This window comes from Chaetodon auriga, chromosome 11, assembly GCF_051107435.1.
Source record: "Chaetodon auriga isolate fChaAug3 chromosome 11, fChaAug3.hap1, whole genome shotgun sequence".
NCBI lineage: Eukaryota > Metazoa > Chordata > Actinopteri > Chaetodontiformes > Chaetodontidae > Chaetodon > Chaetodon auriga.
The window spans coordinates 16,797,515-16,814,224 of record NC_135084.1 but is presented as its reverse complement, the minus strand read 5'-3'; the positions used below and the strand labels follow the sequence as shown (position 1 = coordinate 16,814,224).

The following is a 16,710-nucleotide window of genomic DNA, read 5'->3' as shown; positions in this document are numbered from 1 at the left end:
AGGAATGGAATCAGCAGAATCTGTGAACTATCATAAAATGTCTAAAATCTGCTAAATCAATGCTGTAATCTGTTACATTATAATTACAATATACAAACAGGAATTTGTATATTGTAATGTATTTTTTAGTGAGAAATGGATTTGAATGGCAAACATTCATCCTGTTACACATTTTTATGCAGATGTATTGCAGGGGTGATGCAAAATTGCAAGGACAGGTGGAATTTGTGTTAATTCTTGCATTACAATGATTGCAAATTCCTGGAAGGACCGACGAAAATACCCGTCTCCCGTTGACTCCCCTTCTTTTCAGCCTTCAGGTGATTTCATGTGTGAGCTCTTGCTTTCACTCTCCCATGAGAAATGGCTCTTGTACTATAAGTTTGCTCTGACTTGACCATTTTGGGCAGCACTTACTCCCAGGCTGTGCAGTGCCCCCAACAAGCTCCGCCGATCAATAAGTTATGTTTAGTTCCAGGATACAGACACTAGAAGGTCCAGTTTGTAGGTTTTAGTGGTATCAAGCAGTGAGGTTGCAGATTGCAACCAACTGAAAACCTTTTGCCTCACCCCTCCCTTTGTAGATAGATAGAGCTTGTTCTAAGATAACAAAAACTATTCTTATTTTCACTAATGAAAGCATGCTTCTTATTTTACTCCATTTCTGCCATATTCTACAAGCATATCCCCCTAAATCTTTCACAGTGTGGAGTTATGGCCACATTTGGCTTCGGCTCTGCCAGTCTTGGCAAATGAGGTGGGATTTTACATGCAGTCTGAGAGAAAAATGCTGCCCGAGATGCAGCACAGAGAAGCCATCAAATCCATATCACATCATTTTCACATGACAACAATCTGGAAGATGCTGGTCGGAGAGAAGTAGGAGAAAAGAGTGGGTGTGAGAGACAAGAGAAAGAGGTGATAAATACAGGACAGCAGTGACAACAAAATGAGGGAGCCACCTCAAGGGAAGTGAGACAAAATTGGTATTTTTTTTTTGTCTGCAGACAGAAGAGAGGGACAGTGGTCTTCTGCTAAAAAATATTATTTTATAGCATTAAAATGTCACGTTTTCATGAAGAACTGGTCTTGACGGCATAACAGGATGCAATTCAGCATGGTGCAAGACATCACTGCACCTCAAGCCAGCAGCAGGACAGAGATCATTGAAAACAATCTTACTGATTTGTGGCGATGCCCATTTCTTGAAAATGCCCACCGAAGCTGTGGGATCCAAGCATGCAGTTGCAAACTTCAAAATCATGGTCAGGGGTTACTTGACTGAAGATCTGCAACTAACTGTTTCATCTAAAGTGACTAGTAAGTAGTAGAGCTGTCAACAAATATTCTGAATTCGAATATATAATCAAATTTTTTATTCGACTGTGAAAATAAATATATGATTGTGGAAAAAAAAGCAACTGAATGCGCTGCAGGAGGGAGGGGTCACAAAATCTGAGATTAATGTTTTTTATTCCGAGAAAATCAGTTGAAGTACAACAAATTTAAATCTTAGAAGAAGAATCTGTCAGTGGAAAACACTTTCAGTGGATGTGTATTTACAGTGCACGAACACCTGGAGGGACTGTACTGCAGCCTGGTTCATGGCTGCCGGGTGCGGCACCAGTTCAACAACTGTTGTCTCCTTTAGTTACTTGGACACAGAAACATAAGAAGTCAATTATTGAAAATCTTCCCGGACACATGGACCACTTTCATTGACTGAAAAAGAAATGAAGGTCAAGCTCAACGTGTGAATAATTCAGCAGCACGGTATGTTTTTCGTTGTATCGGTTTACCCTCTTATGGACATAATGCTCAAAAATAGAAATTTAACTTTGAACCTATGTGGGTTTTTTTAAGAAGGAATAATCGAGTGTCATTTTTGACCAGTTTTGACAGCCGTAACAAGAAAATACTGGATCTAAATGTTAACCAATCACAAGCAGATGCTGTTTGCAGTCCTTATTAAATATTCCACAATGGAGATACAGGACTTTGACAAAAAAAAGATTGAATAATAATAATCAGAATTTTAGGTCCACTGATTAGCTCTCAACCACATCTCATGGTCTTTTTTATTCATTTCTCAAACGACTGTGTCCAAGGACTTTCACGGTCAAATATAGACCTTTAGATTATGAGCAATCAAATAAAAAAAAAAAAAAATTATGGCTCGAACAAATATGATGGTACAAACACACACACACACACACACAAAAAAGCTGTTCAGGCATAGTCGGTCCAAATGAGCGTCGGGAATCCTGGTATTGTTTTGGACCAGTCCTGTCTGAGAGCGTGAGGTCACTGCCAGTCACTACTAACATAATCAGAGAGACTGATTATCTGTGTGCTCCATCTTAATGATAGTGGTGGAAAAAGCAGTCTCAGACATCCTTGCAGAAACTCAGCTGTGCCCTCAGCTGGGATCGTATCTAATGCACACACACAACGTATGACTACATTACAATACTTTTTGATTCATAGCAATGTCCTAATTTATTTTGGGAGGCACTGGACCGCATTAGAACATCTAAATCGAGAGATGGGGGTAACGTGTTTGAAAGGAAATCCTGTCTAGTTCTAGCCATTAAGTATACTGTTGGGGGTTTGCCAGCAGCAGGCACACAGGCTTGCAAAAACACACACACGTTTCACACATGTATTTCTCACTGTCTGTCAGTCTCTCACTCTCTCACACACATACAGAGAGAATTCCGTATAGTGCAGTCCGGTTTTTGACAAGCATTTATTTTCATGATGATCAATGTCCAACATGGATTGGCCATTTTGCACGACTGGCACGCCTTGTCTTTCATGCTCAGATGCACATTTCAGAATTATGTTTCGGCTGTTTAAATGAGCGTGGGTCCGCTGGTATTGGGGGAAAAAAAAGGAATTGCTACAAAAATGGTAGTATTAAATTGACTGGAAACTAAATTACTGAGGATTAAAGCTGTTGCATAGCAAATGTGTGTTTTGTTAGGGAAACGAGGGAAAGAGGAGACGATCGCTCTGACTTGTGCGGGTCAGAGTGAAAAGCTTAATTTGTGGATTGTATTATTATCATCGTTATCCTGTAGGTCACTCCATAAATTGAGTGAAGGTGATATTTTAGTTGTTTTTCTTCTTTTTTGAGCATTATACAACCTATCATTGGAATTATTGCACTCAGTACAGAAATGTACTCTTCACTATTTCTGGATTCTGCTGTGGTTCCCACCAGGGGTATATGCACCTGAGCGGGTACCTTTGCAGGTTCCAGAGTACCTCAGCTAATTTGCAATTATGATTTATGAAAAAAAATATCCACATTTGTGCTCAGAAGGAAAATGAATCCATGGATAGGATTAGAAATTGCTGTTTTACTGATCTTTACAACCAATGAAGTAGCTGCTATGGAAGCACATCGATGTTGTGACACCACAACACTACATGGCGCAACTGAGAATACATGAAAACTAGCTACCAAGTCAACACAGAGCTCGAAACTGGATAAATGGTTTTAACATCCAGCGTCTGTGACTCCAAGTTGTAGTAGTGCAAACCTAACCACAGTTCGTGAAAAATAGACCTAGCCTTACAGGATCGCCATGTCTTGTATGAAAAACACATTATAACAAAATCCACTATTATTTAATTTGTAGCGTTAGCTAACATCCAGTTTAAAATAATACATTTTTTAAAAGAACACAGTTGGTGACTGGTGGTGTCGATGATTATCTCATGCATAAATGTATTAGAGGCATATTGATGCAAACCAGTCTATACATATACATTACAGACTATAGATATTCATCTCAAATTGACATTTCCTCTCTCCTAATGATTCCTATTATTTGACATTTAGACTCTAACTCTCCCAGATAATGTGGACTTGAGATAAAAATGAGTCTTAATTAATATGATAGAAGATTTTCATTTCCTATGGATGGCGGCCATCCAGCCCATGACTGAGTCTGTCCTTAAAGATTAAGGGCTCTATTTTTCGTGAGGGTGCACGTTGGGTTGTGGGGTAATGGCATCATGCGCCATTGACTCATGAATATATAGCACTAAAAGCCGAACTGCCAGAAGTTAAAGGCCTGTTTATCTGTCCTTGTGAATATTGTTTTTCCACGACAGGGGAGGTGAATTCATCCTTAAACCCTTATAGACAGCACAGACATGCATAACTACATACTCAATGATGTACGCACACGTGCTTGCATATTGATAGGTGCAGTTTCATCTTAATAGATTAAACATGGCAGCTAGCGGAGGCCCAATGCTTGTGCATCAGTATTCATACTCACACATAAGTGACTAAAAACAGCACTTTGTATCATGGTATCACAGGGAGAAAATGAAAACACAGCAGCAGCATTGTTCTGCAGACTTCCAAGAATGGCCCTTGTAGCAGAGTGATGGCTCAGCCGTGTGAAAACCCTTCCTTCCGGTGGGGATCAGCAAACGGTCGTCTGTCTAATCAGTCTGAGAGAAGAAAATGTACATGTGAGTGTGTGTCAATGTGTGAGCGTGCGTGCAGTAGACTACGTCTGCTCAGTCTCAGGAATCACTCTGTCCACAGTGAGTGAATCTTGTTTTGGCAGCAGGAAATAAGTTACAGGTTCGACTCTTTGGAGAACCATGCACCAAGTTAAATATTATGTCCGGTGCGGAAGGCAGAGGATGGTGGCTATTGTAGGGGACTCTGTGTTCGGGTTGTATATAAAACATGTTGTTGGTAAGACTGTTAGTATGCCCTCAAAGTCTCTTGGACCCACTTTTGTATGTGAACACATTTCTCGTTTCTTTCATGATCAGTCCCCTGATTGTTATTCTTGTGCCTGTGCCGTTACAGACTGCTTCATCTATGCATCACAATGTAACACAGACTTCCTACAAAACATTCCCGTGGCTTTTTACCGCTGTTCATGCATGACTTGAACTGTGAGATCACCTCCAGCCTGTCTTTGACCCTGCAGCATGATTCCACAACAGCGGCGCCTTCTCTTGGCCCCCTCTTACTCTCGGGCACTGCTCTTATGTTGGTGCAGAATACCAAGCAACAGCTTTTTGCCTTGCAAGTAGAGAAAAACAACAGCATTTTACACAATTTGTTTTCAGTGCGATTAAAATGCAGCAGTGCGGGACTTGAAAACCACCCTCCAAACAAACCCCATTACTTCTGTCTTTTTGAAAACCAGAGTAAGCTTTTTCAATTTGCACTTCAAACATGGTGAGTTCTCATATATTCATGAATGTAATGTAGTAAATATGTTGGAGCGAACGTTTGCTCTGTCTTACATTCATCCTAATAATTAGCAACCGCTAACAGCTACATTACCCACATTTAGCATTAGAACAAACAGCATGATCTTGCTGATGACTTAATACAAGCTTATGCATTAGTTTGCAGACACACGTAGTAGCAGTTAGCTCTTGTGTTATTCATGTTTCCAAAGAACATTTGTAAACTGGGTATACTGCTCTGGGTCTCTGCTGTCTGGGGGGCTGCCTCATTCTAGCTACCTGTGTGTATGACTAACCAGCTAAGTTATTCAGTGTCAGCTCACAGATAAAGACAAAGGAAATAAGTGACAGTACAGGCATAGAACACTGTTGCTCCTTTTCATTGCTTGTTTCCATTAAATCATGGATAAAAGGTTGAAAAACAGTGGAATATTCCTTTAAATTTAACAGCTGTTAGACTGATATACAACAAAAAAAAGCTATTTCACAGTAATTCATAAATATGTCTAAAAATATAAGGTATTTATAACTTGACATTTGCAGGTCATCTTAATATCTAAGTTATTTCACACTTTCCACAGTACTTGGATGTGGGAAGTGAGAGAGAAGCCACATTTGCTGAACTAGGTACACGTTGTAGTATTGCGCAAATAGACGTGTGACCTCAGAAAGTAGATTTAAGTATAAGGATTACATAATATATACCATGGAAATTTAAAACTAATGCATCTATTAAGAGAAAGAACAGATTACACTCATAATTGTGAACCAGGGGAGTGAAGATAAGGGCTCCTAGAGTCAGGAAAGCTAGAGTGTGCACTCTTAACATGCAACACAGAGGCACCATCAACTGTGTCTTTTTAAAATCTTAGGCTGTTCACCATAATTAGATGCCAGATTGATGGGGTAGCCATAAAAGTGCAAAAAAAAAAAAAAAAAAACAATTCAGAGAGATGGCAAATGGACTGTACAGTATATCAGTATGTGCCACATCCAAATTCAGTCAAGCAATTAGACAAGCAGAGAAAAGGAGATGACACAAATACATGAAATTGCTGCAACAGGAATTACTGATTGGACTTAAAACGAATGAAACAAACAAAGCTCACAAATTGGCATCTCATTCCCCATGACTGACATGTCCCTAGTGGTGGTCAGATATTTAGTTGTAAAAGTTAGCACTGTTCCCTTTTCATAACCTCCTGCAGAGGTTCAGGAGACCTACAGTACACTGCCACGAGATGAAGGATTTCACTGGATAACCGAATAAAATGCAGAAACGGGCAGAGAGAAGAAGGCAGAAAGAACGGCTTTGGTAGATACAATTCCAGTGGGACAATGTGCGGAAAAAATCTTCTCTGTTTCCAATGCTGCCATGGCAACACTGTTACCAGAGTGCAGGAAGAAATGTGGTGGTAAAATGGTGATGGCGGCAGGGTAGCCCTTACCCAGCCATTTGAAGTTGTGTGCTGGTCACTGTGTGCGTTTTTGTCTGATGTCTGTCTACTATTTCCCAGTGTGGCTTATTTTAGTTGGATGGAGGCATCTGAATGTTTATGTGCTTTTGTGTGGACGTGTATGCGTTAAAGGTTGTCCCAGTGAGTGTGTGTTTGGACTGAGGGCTCCTGCTGCTGCTGTTGTCCTGATTCTCAGTAGGAGCGCAGGTGTAAGCCCAGAGCTAGACGCTCCTCTGGGGTCTAGATGGCTTGAAAGGTTAAAGTACCCAGAGAGAGGCAGCCTCAGACAGCAGCAATATACAGTCAGTCAGTAAGAAAACAGCCCTGTAGGTGTAGCTCTAAGCAACTGCTTTCCTTTGACATGATTTATGCTAATAGTCTCATGTGACAGTTACTACGTTTACATGCAGTCAAAAACCCTTTCATAACCTGAATATCAGCAATAACCCGGTTGCGCACGGCCATGTAAACACCTTGAATAACCGGAATATGCTCATATTCCAGTTTTTAAAAAGCCAAATATGACCCCTGGGTTACTCCTTTTCTAACACGAATATCTGGTCATGTATACGCCTATCGGAATATCCCCATTGAACGGAATATTAATTTATGTTCTGCGCATGTTCTATTCGCAAGGAATCTTGGTCTTTTGAGTGCAGGAACTACTTGTTGAAAACATGGCGAAAGACATGAATATCATGTCTTTTGTAGACGGTAGAAAGTACCGTGATAGCGAGATATACAAGAAGGTGAGCAAAAAAGTTAGGAAGCTGAAATGACGCGCATTGCGTCATGACGTTCTCCGTGCGTCGACACGTTGTCCGTGCGCCGCTGTTTTGATCGGGATATCCCAATTGATTACAATTACCATGTATACAGGAATAACCCTGTTTGCTCACGCATGTGAACATGTTATCCTGAATGTTTCAGAATATTGACCATAACCCAAATATTGACTGCATGTAAACGTAGTCAATATGGACAGGCCAATGATATGAACGTGGATTTCGCTCTGGCGGAATGTCGGGCAAGTGAGGATAAAGCTCTCTGCCTTTGCATTATCCAGGGTTGGATAAGTACTGCTGTTTCTCTTAGCAGTGCTTTGAATCAGGTACAACTTGTCTGGAATATGAAACCCACTTACACATATGCATGATATCAGCCCAGTAAGAGCCCAACCTGACAGACAAAGGGCTTTGGGAACAAAAACTGATCCTTTTATCCACTTCATGTCAGATTTTTCATTTTTATTTTTTTGCCCTCCATGATGTGTTTTGTGACATTCACCAATAGGAGCACCGAACGCTCCTCCACACTCAGCTCTAAACATGGTGAAGCACAAGGAATGATCCTTTTTTTTAGGCTTTCCTGACAAACAGTATCACACAGAGGTCAGACGCCATTATTTGTTTACACTCTCTTTCCCATAAGTCAGCTCCTTATCGATGACATCACACAGGTCGAGACAGACAGCAAATGACAACTGGTCAGAGGCTGATGTGTAGTCTGTCTCTGGACCAAGAGGCGGCAAGAATTGACTCTAATGTGGCTCTATAATTGCCTAATCTGACACAGTGACACAGCTTCTTACAGAGAAAAATATTGTGTAGTCTGGATGTGACATTAGTCACTTCATGAGTCTGGTAGCTTGAATAAGGATCTAATCTTAAAAAATGTAAATGCACCCAAGAAGAACTCAAGATAGACTGAAATTTGCTTTCTCTCCATTCCGATGTATTCTATCCAGCTGTTTGGAAGGTGTAAATGCATCTTTATCTGGACAGAAGTCATTTGAAATAGCAAGTTTAAATGGGGTGTTCGATACCAAAAGTGATGACTGGACGAAGCTAATTCTCCACAGAACAAATTAGAGTGTATATGACTCATGTCCTTGGCTATTGGTCTTATTGATTTTATGAACTTGTTGATCTGTCCATGGAAGAGGAAGCAAGCATTCTCTCACAGAAAATGTAGCCTTGAGAATCAGATTTGATGAGTGTGGAAGAAAATACTTTTTGCAGATTTAAACGTGTAATTTTGTTTGATTATCCCAGTGCAAAGATCTGATAGGTGTGGTCCAGCAGTCTAGGATGCATACCATGTAGGTATTTGCAGCCAAATTGTTAGATTCACTAATGCTGAGCCAGTCTGGTCTGGGTGAGAAGGTGGGGCTGACCTTTCATTCAAAATGGCCTGATTGTTTTCTTAACTGGATGGGGAAAAATACAAACAGCAGGCCACAGTGTATGGCTGGCATTGAGTGCAAGCACAGGCTAGCAATTGCAAGGCAGTGAAGAGGCCCTGATGTTTGAGCCATAAAAATAGAATTCAAGTAACTGACTGATGAGCAAATAAATTTCTATTTTCTGGCCTTCACCCTCCACCCATAGTGAATAAACTCTGGTATTTCCTATAAGAGGTTGACCGATTGTGGAATTTGAAAGGCCAACATAATAACGAATGAAGAAGGGAAATTTTATTAATTAATTAATTGGGTGAGGATCAAATAATGGCAAGCTTTGCTCTCATGTTAAGGATAAACATTTTGAGACTTAAGATAATGACCCAACAAGGGCATTTAATTTAGAGGGTGGCTAAAAGATACCTGTCAATATTTGCTTGGTCACAGATCTGACAAATCATCGGTTGTATCAGTATCAATTAAACTGTTATGGATCTGTGATAAAATTAATACCTGCCAAGCACCAAATGCAGGTAGACTGTCCGTTTGGCGGGGAAATAGAATAAATAATAAATATATATATAGATTTTTCTTTTACACTGAACAGAGAAAAGCATTTATCATCTCTGGGCAACTCATTGGTTTGATAAATGTGTGTATGGTTATGCATCTTTTCCTCCCGTAACAACCAGTTTTTCCATGGCTTTCAGAGAAACACAGCTGAATGTAGGACTCCTGCAGAGTAAAGAGGCCACTTGTCAGAGTGGCACACACACACATATGTGATGATGAATATACGCACACATGCTGCCATGCAGTCACTCACTCACACAGGAACATATACTCATTGTGTTCTGGCAACGCAGAATCGAAGCTATCACTCTGATGTTTTTGCCTCAGCGGGTTGCAAAACATCAGCCTTGACTGACAGGAATTCAACAATGACACAAGTTATGTCTTCTTGTAAAATACTCATATCTTTGTAGTAATTTTAGTGTAGACACTATGGTTGACTCATTCAGGAGGATATTATCTCGACATATTACATAATTAAATCTGGCTGACAGCGTGGGACGTGGTTTTACATTGTTCTTAGGAAATTTGACTTTCAGTAATCCACAGAATCAGCTATATAGAGAAATGTGCCACCTGATACAACCTGGACTCAGGGCCTAAAAATAACCTACTTGCTGATGAATTGGAAACACACTTCATTTCCTCCATTTGATTTTCTACAGCCGGGCACAGCAAAATTTATCAGGTTATTCAAACTGATTTCCTCTGTGGCAAATAGTTTCTGGTTTATTGTCTGTCATGATGAGAACAACAAACAATTAAAATTTATCTTGCAAACCGATGGCAAAGCAATTTATGCTGAAAAGGTAATTTTTTATGATGCGGTCAGTGGATAGCTAAGATGTCTCCCTTGCTCCCCTGATGCAGAAGCCGTTGTCTGTCCCATTGACGTCACCAGCTCAGGTAGCAGCTGCATCACGACACCATGAAATGAAATCTTTGTAGAAAAGTAGGGATAAATCCCTTTTAATGAAAACCGTTTTGAACTAAAGACAGGGGCCTGTTAGAAATGGACTGGGGTGATTAAAGGCTTTTGAAAAGAGCGATGTGTTTAACAGTTTGCTCTATTTTTCTTTGACATAACACGCTGCTCTTTCATTCTTATTCATTTCTTCATTCTCTTGTCAACCAATTAACTCCTCCTCAAAGAGAAATGTCACTTTTCTCCTTGGCCTAACACCTGATGTCTATCAGTACTACTCATGCCCATTAATTATGACTCATGAGAATGGATTCCTCTTATCCCACTGTATTGTAGAATACATAACCATGGCTGTTCATCAACTGCCCCCTTTCCTTTGTATATATTCGTCTGCAAATGTGGAGTTTAGGCCTAAATAAATGCTGTTTTTGCAGTGGTGTGAAGCAAAGACTCCCCCCTACTCTTTCCACCATGTACTTTGTTCAAACTCATATTCATACTCACAGAACAAATTGAACTTAAACAGTTTTCAAAATAGCTCCAGGTAATGGAGAATGATTGTCACCCATCATGACTGACCGTCCACAAAGAGAGCACATCCCATCTAGGTAAGCAATGAGAGAGTATGAGGAGGCCCACTGTATGAATAACATTAGAAAAGTGATCTCAGAGCTAACTTTAGATGGACACTCTCCTTTCAGGATAATGGAAAACTTATCTAAACCGACCAAACTCCAGTCTTCTAAATGTGTATGTTTATAATAAACTTCCAAACAAGATCAGCTAGAGTTGATGAATAAAGGTTGGGAGTGAGGTTTGTTAATGTTAGAGATGAGTGGTGAATGGTGTTTTTATCTTAGGACTCTCTTCGGCAGAGAAAGCTGACAGCACGCTTTTAAGAATACTCCTATTCAATCAGCCTCTGACAGGAAGTTTCCAGCTAAAACTGTAAAAAGAGTATCCTGCCTGTGCTCAGTGTTAGATTTATGCATTTAAATATTATGACTCCCACACATCTAGGTGTTTTCACTTTTAATGGTCTACATGAAACAGTGTTTATATACCACTGCCAAAAAAAAAAAGAAAAAAAAGAAAAAGTAATTAAATCTGTTATTCTCCAATACAAAAGATGGGTTATCCTCTGCGCTCTATACAGCATAGCGTGGGTGAGCACGGTGGGTGGATGGCTGGTGTTTCAGCTCAATATTTCTCAAACAGCTGCTACTCCAAGTCTACGGGCTCCTGTCTCCCAAATGGGGCGAGCATTGGCAGAACTGTCAGCTGGAGACTGCATCTTATGAAGCCAGCTACTTTCCTCTGTTGGGATTCACTGGGATGTGAAAGCTGTCATAAGAGCACATGCTACCACCCTAACTAGAGACACGCAATGCTCCACTTCACAACAAATAATGTAAATCAACGCTTGTTGTTCTTTGGAATGTCAACTGTAGAAACTTAATACACCTTTGAGCTAGTGCCAAACATGTGCTCAGTGAATCTGTTTTTCCTACACTGCCTCGTGTTCCTTTAAGCATCAGTGCTAATAATTAGATCCAGAATTATGAAGAGAATTCCTCTGTTTTCCTTTTTCTTTCGGCTCTGTGACACTGTCTGGTGTAAATCACTTGTCCTGCTTTCTCACGCTCTAAAGAGCTCATCCAGATGCAATCAGACTTGGCTGATGTTATTAATGACTTGGGGGGGGAAAGGAGATTACACTCTTCCACCTCGCAGTCCTGACAGCATCGCTCGGCATCGCTCTCTTAACGCTTTCCAAAACAAGACATGCAGGAAGCCTCGAAGGAGTAGAGGGCACGTGACCAAGTGGTTTTAAGCCTGTATGTGACTGTGCGTTTGTCTCTGAATGGCTGATTTTCTCATTTTCAGACACATCACAGGGAAGAAAAGAGGGGAGAAAATGTTAATGAGAGAAATGAAGTCACGGATTTGACGGTGTGAAAGGTTTTCATAGTGACAGTGAAAACCAAGTCAAGCACTCTTAAATCTAAAGAACAATATGGTGGTTGCTCTCAGTAATTAGTTTTGAGACACCACTCCGTCCCTCAGAGCTGTACAACCCCAGGTTAATCATCTACATGTCCTAATAATCAACACAGCACCGAAGAGACACGCTGATTAATATTTCCAAGGTTTTCCAACACATTTTCTTTGCTGCGTGGCAATGATTTGATTACCGGCATGGTAGCGTTGTAAAAAATGGGAGAGGAAGATGAATAATATATAGTATTGTGTCAAAATACATAACATCATCTGTCATGATCTTGTTATGGCAGGTTTTTTTTTTTCCTCCTCTGGAAAAGGTACCTACAGGCCCAGCAGGAGGCAGATAATAAACAGATTTCCCTGCACCCTCGAGACAGATGAACGTGGAGAGAGGGAGCTTATTTTCTGTCTGTGTATTTATACACAGTGACGTACATTGAGTAGTGCTTTATACTGTGTTAATACTATGTTAGTAACAAATAGATTCCTTGTCATTAGAGAGTACAAGTTTCCCAGCACACTTCACTGCTTGAGACCCTGGCCTAATCTTTATTTAAGTACCACTTTCATGTAGCCCCATGGTGCTTTAGGAGAGGAATGTGGATTTTCTGCTGTGCAAATGGCAGATGTTTTATACTTCAGCTGAATCATCATGGGCCAGACGTAGACTGTTTAGAGTCATTTTAAAACCCCATTATAACTTATTGCACTCAAAACGGAAATCAAGATTACAATCACGGTAAGGTTTTATGCTTCCAAACTCCACATTCTCTGGATGTAAATTGTCATGGCAAGAGTGCAGAGAAGACATCTTATCCTATAGTTATATAATTTAATGAGCAAAAATTAGATTAGAGGAACAAACACACGTAGAACATTTGCATAATGCCCTGGGCTGAAATTCAGTTACAATGAAATATGAATGTGTCAAATGAATGAGTGATTCCTTACATACATGCCTTGTCCTGCAGGAACAAGGATATGCTGTTGGCAACATCCGCGTGCATATAATCTCTCAGTTTTCCTCAGCCTTAAAAACATTTTCTCTCTTTTGGGGCTGAGGGAGCTAGTTGGCCAGTTTTGCAGTATTCACAATCAACACGATTGATCTATTGTTGCGAATAAGTGGGAGAAATTGAAGGGTGAGGGATTACGATCACTGCATGAAGGAGACGGAATGAAAAAAGCAGCGCAAGCGAATGATAATGATAACGTGCTCGGCTGTGGGCGGCGTGGCTATGAATAGCATGCTTTATTCTGAGGTGGGATTACATTCAATTTAGTTGCGCTTTCAGGGGGCAAAGAGAAAATAGTTGTTAAACAGCAGTCAGCATGGATATTGAGGTTAGCATGCTTTCAATTTAGGCAGTCAAATTTATAATACAAATGCATGTCAATTAATGCAGTTTACATGGACATACAAAAAAGAACTATCATAACGTGATATTTGAGACACAATGAATAATTAAGTGCCAAGACACATCGGCTGCATTTTACAAGCATCAAAACACCTGCACAGAGTATTTCTATGCAAGCCCACACGCTGGTGGATTGGTGCATATCAGCAGGCCGTTGGATGCAAATGCTAATAATTATATTCCCAGACTAAGACTGTGGCTGAAAGAAACACTGAACCAATACTATTAACCAATACTTATTACCAGGCCTCTATTGGGTTGCATTAAATTGCACAGGCATTCCTGCTTTTTTTTTAATCTTCCCTCTATATATACACAGTATACACTTGTGGTTTTCACGTTGCATGCATTAATAGTCCACTGCTGCATGGCCAATTATCATCCCACTGAACAACACGCCGAACAATTCCTCAAAGCTATTCACACACAACACCCCTGCATCCTCTCCAGCACTGCCATGGGTGTTAGGTGTATCCACAAAGCTGTGAAGCTAATGGTCGGCAACCCATGAGCATTAAGACAGTTATCTGCGCCCTCACTACAGGATAACTAGCTCCCCGAGTCTCATCGCAATTTAGTCAAGCCTCTGAATAATACACTTACCTACTGTGGTGTGCTGCAGGCTCCCGACATATCTTATTTCCCAGTTCCCCACACTCCCACTTTCCCACAAAACACTCCATTGCAAACTGCATAGTGGGCAATGACGTCTAACCTCCCACTCTTGTTGCTTCAGGGTCAAATTAGACGGCTACTCTAATCATTTCTCTCTACACCTGTCTCCATATACCAGGTTTGTTGTGTTTACAGTCTAATTTGTCCACATCACCCCAATGAAAATAACCTTTTTGATCAGATAAGAGCGAACTAGATCCAGATATGATTGGATTTTTTTTTAAGTCACACCTTTGGAAAGAAGGAGGAAGAGGAATAGAATATTGTGGAATGTGTGTTTGGCATCGGTATTACAATCCACTGTGCCAGCGCGGTGCATGATTTTACATTTTACCGAGTGTGTCATATGATTAATTATTCATTGGTGGTATGTACATATTTGTGTGTATGTGCATACAGCAACGTGTGTGTTTATATTGAGTGTGCATTCTGTTTGTGTGCATCTGATAGCTGTGATTGCTTGCATTGGATGTCTGCATATACACCTCTGTGTCATATCTGTGTATACATTTTAATGCCATACTGTGTGTTTTGGGGTTCCTGCTCCAAGAAAGTGTCTCCAACTAAAAACGGTGTCAGTCTGTGTAATGAGGGCATTTCTCCTGTGGTTTGGCCCTATTTTAAAGTGCTGCCAAACTCTTCATCTGCAGAGAAAGATTTGTAGTGTATGTGGGTGTGTGTATACGCACATAACATGAGGAGTATATGAGTTTGTGTGTCCTCAAGTGACACGCTGATTCCCCATTAGCTGCAGGGGTGCTGTTCAGTAGCTAAGCGTGCACTTCGACTTTGCCGCTGAGGACAGTGAGCGAAAAATAATTTATCATACAACTGTATAATCAATACAGACCACATTGTATAACAAATCTTTAGAACCCTGTGAAGAAGACCTGTCACACTGGGAAGATGAGACAGAATGAAAAGCTCTATCAACAGACATACACACTTAGGCAAAATATAAAGTAGACTGACTCATCTGATGAATTTTTTTCTAATATAACTACACGTCCCCATGGCCACAGGCCCCCCTGGGGATCCCCAGATTCGTTTTGGGGTCAGACTGTGGATTCTCTGTATCGTCTTTCTTATTATTCCTCACAGTCCACTGCGCGACTGCACAAGTGAAACAGTGAAGTTCAAATAATAGCCTTTCTTGCCAAAGATAATGATACTGCCAATTGTGAGAGGTCATTTTGAAATAATTACCATAAACTGTTACCAGTTTGGAAGTTTGGAAGTCACTGTGCAACGTGGCTCAACTGGATGTAACATGGGATGGGACTTGTTTTGTAAGGAGGTTTGTGCCTCAACAACCCAACTTCTTCGAAGAAATTGGGTTAAATGGGGGAAATACACTGAATTTCAGGTGGGCGTTAGAGGTCCATTGCTCTGATGAAAACCCACATGGCCTGGTTCCAGCAGTCTGCTCCACACAACAGAGATCTGTCGAGGTGAATCATGTTCTGGGCAAAGGTGGCTACAGAGGACCCCAGAGAAAGTGCTGCTGAGGCTCATAACACTGAAAATGGCATGAAAGGGAATTTCAAAAGACCCATGCCTCCATCAATCAACACCCAGGCATACAAATGGGAAAAAAAGGTTTTGCATGACTTTCTGAGGGGCTGTGTTATATTTAAACGAAAAAACTCAACATGCCGACATTTAAACCTCCATCTACTCCAGATGTAGAGAGTATTATGGTTTGGACTTGGCGCCTCGGGGCCAGTGCAGATTGCAATCACTGAAGGAACAATTAATTCCAAATTGTTCCAGGAAATTGTACTGAATAATATCTGGGTAGATGTTTGTGATTTGAAACAGAACTTTTGTCACACATTTCCATAATTGCCCTTAACAGAAAGAGCAATTAGTAACTCAGGGGCTTTAACCAGCTAAAAAGAAATAAAAACAATGACATAGTCAAGTCAGATTCCTGACCTGAAACCAATTAAAATGTTGTAGCGTGACTTGAAGCAAGCCATCCATGCACCATACCAATTAACTCCAGCTGCTGAGTAAAGAGTACTTGTTGAGAATACCAGCAGCTAGAGAAAACATTTAGATGACAGTTATTGCCACTTAAAGAGTGACTAAGTCCAAATGTTCACAGATTTCTCCACCCTACTCTCTCAGTGATTTCAATAGGTTTTTTGTTCAAATTCAGTCATACATGCCAAATGCCATGACACAACTATGGCCCTTCTCACATTTCAAGTTCGATATCAAACGCTTTAAAGTGCA

At 40.5% G+C, this 16,710-nt stretch overlaps 1 protein-coding gene across 2 annotated transcripts in view; it reads left to right on the top strand.

The window, feature by feature from the left end:
* The window catches only part of LOC143328468 (cGMP-dependent protein kinase 1), a 78,137-nt gene that overhangs the window by 29,351 nt on the left and 32,076 nt on the right, over window positions 1-16,710 (top strand). The window lies entirely within an intron of this gene.